Here is a 2,972-nt window from a genome sequence, read left to right as displayed (position 1 = left end):
GAGTCAAGAGCTTCCCGAACCCTTGAACGGCGACATCTAGTTGAGCCATGGATCCTTTAATCGTTGCACCTCTTTGTTCCCAAACTTCCAACAATGTGTTCAGCTGCAACTTCAACTGCAGCTCGTCTATCTGCTTCCGTAGGTAAAAATTCACCTCGTTGACCTTCTCCTTTGAAGCGTGCATTGCAGCAGCCAATTTCCTTACCTTGGCCAAAGCCTCTGCATCATCAAGTATACCCAACTCAGGTATAGATTTGCAGGCCTGCTTAATCACTGTGACCATGTTCTGACATTGTGTCCACAACTCCTCCTGCTCCTTTAGGGCCTGAGTCTTTTCTGCGAAAAGTTGTTGATTGTTGACTTTGAAGTCACTGACAGAAGTGAGTGCGTGCTTTTCTCTGATATTTAGCTCATCAGCGACCCCCTGATGTAGCGTATGAAGAGACTCGAGCGATAGTGTGACAAGGTTCAGCCCTATATATTTTATTGCGTGAAGCACCACGAAATCCTCATTTGACTCCACGCGGACCGACCCCTATAGCAAAGGAACTCTGATATCAGTCAATCTCGGTGATAGTTCTAAGACCCTGTGTCAAGCTCTCTTGTGCGCCACTCACCTTTCCGACATCCTATTGCATCTTGTTAGCCTTGGATCTGCCTCCGCACAGATCGATAGACTTCTAGGGCATGTCACTGCAACTCAGTTAAAGTGGCTTTCATACCTTCGCGAAGGTCCACGATCAGTCCTTGCAGACCTTTAACAGTCGATCTACTTATGCGCATCAAAAGGTAACCCTATATTGGAGTTTGCATAAATATACTTTATTCGTCAGAAAACATAAGAGAAATGATCTGAAACTTCACGGAAATGGCTAATTATTCATTTCATACATTATTAATACAAATTCAATAAATTCGCATAGCATCAATCATTATTTCATAAAACATGTCATTCATCGGCAATATATAACATAAACAGATACAAATGGAAATACTCAGTAATTCTTTGGAAAATTATCTTTATTGATCTTCAATTCACTCATTACAGACTCAAACTACCCTGTGCACGCAGCCGCAGGGGTCAGCACACTCAGCTGCGAACTCTACCTAGGCCTCTAGGCACTCAGCTGCGAAGCCTTCCTTCTCTACCTAAGCGTAGGAATCAGAGGCTTCCTACCTTAGCTCCTACCCAAAACTCTTTAATGAACCCAATTCTCTATCAAAACTTTTCCTAAGACTCGCTAAGACTCAACTATTTATAGACTTTTCCATACAATGCCATGGTCCGCGGACCATGGGTGAATCTCAAAACCAACTCAAAAATTTACTTAAAACAAGGGGCTAAGCCCCTTTGACTCTTATTCATCTACACACTCTGCTTCCATATATCACAGAGACTTTACATCTTTTACAAAACTGTATACAAAATTTGGGTTAACTAACTCCAAACTGACCCAGGGGACCCCATCCCAACGTTGGGTTACTCTGCACCCCCTAAAATGGTATTAAGTGTTCAATAAACTATTTTAATTTTCAACTTTTAGCCCAATTCCATATTCAATATATAGGGATAATCGTTCTATCTCGGACACTAAGTACAGCAGCACATGGCACATTCCATCAAGGTCCTTCCGCGCACGGATCGAGACATTGTAAAAATCAGCCTTTAACTCTGTGTAGGTTGTTAATTACTCGAACAAGGTTGGGGACAACCTCGGTCACTGATTGATGACCATCTAAAGGTGCATCTCCATTAGGACCCGAAATATCTTTTTTTTTGTGATGCGCACGACATCCTTTGTGGCCCAGAGCAAGGCGAACCTCATAGCCTTAGGAAATTCTTCCTTGTGCTGAGGAAATTGGCTATCCTCCGGCAACCTCCATGCAACTAATACAATTGATAGTAGAAGCCAAGTGTAATGGAATGGCTTGCTTTCATCTAGGGCTTCTCAATAGTTCATGAGGAACTCCTGGCAGAGATATCTTAACCAATTATATTGCACGCCTTTTGCGCACTATGCATCAAGCACTATAATCGGCACTGGAACCTCATCGGCACGGCACTTTCTCATGATATTTCATACGAGGATATGTGTAGCAAACTGAACTGCTTGGTATTGTATGGAAAAAATTGAGTACCCTCGTGACTTCTTGACAAGACCATACGCCTTCTTCACTTTGTCAGCTAGCTCCTTTTCTCTTGTTTTCCCTGCAAATTCCTTAGCAAGGTCCACTCCTTTGTCAGGAAACCTCGTTACCCTTTAGATTAGCATATCTATTATTGGGATAGGCTACCCTAGCCATAGAATCTTGTCATGCACCAACACGAGGAGTTGGCACACACATACCATATTGATAGGGGAGTAGTGATAGTGCGGTACTAATAACATATTCAGCAGCCCTGACTACTCAAAATCGTAGACCCACTTCATGGGTTCCAACTTTGTAACTCCTCTGTTGTCATAGTAGATCTTTTTCATATACTTATGTGTTGCCATATGGGAAATTTTGTCCTGATCCGCGATGTCCCGGTCCTCCAATTTCAATAGTGGGATACACGCAAGCTTAGGGCCTTCAAATGTGACCTGCTCCAGCAGCAGGGGAGTGGATATCCCAAATTTTACTGAATCAGGGTCCTTGGTTACCTTAGTTTTTCCCTTCCATGGAGGGACGTACTTAGGCAGCATAAAGAGGGGCTCAACACCCTCAACATCGACTTCTTCAATGCCTTAGTACTCCTCTTCCTCTAAATCCACAACTTTCTCTGGTTGCTTGTCTCTTTTCTGCTTTGGTTGTGCCTCATTATGCTTCCTCGGTGACATGTGCACCGCCACCAGCTTCTTATGTTTTTCCTTCACGTCCGGCTGCTTTCTTTCATAGTAGGATGCTTTTCTTTAGCCATAGTTTGTTTCAACCTAGGCGACCTTGGTGCCATGGGCACAGTAGGCGTAGCCTCCATACTAGACACTTTC

This window comes from Pinus tabuliformis, chromosome 3_1, assembly GCF_031772625.1.
Source record: "Pinus tabuliformis cultivar Carrire ecotype Pingquan chromosome 3_1, CPIR1, whole genome shotgun sequence".
Lineage (NCBI taxonomy): Eukaryota > Viridiplantae > Streptophyta > Pinopsida > Pinales > Pinaceae > Pinus > Pinus tabuliformis.
This window is presented reverse-complemented; position numbering follows the sequence as displayed.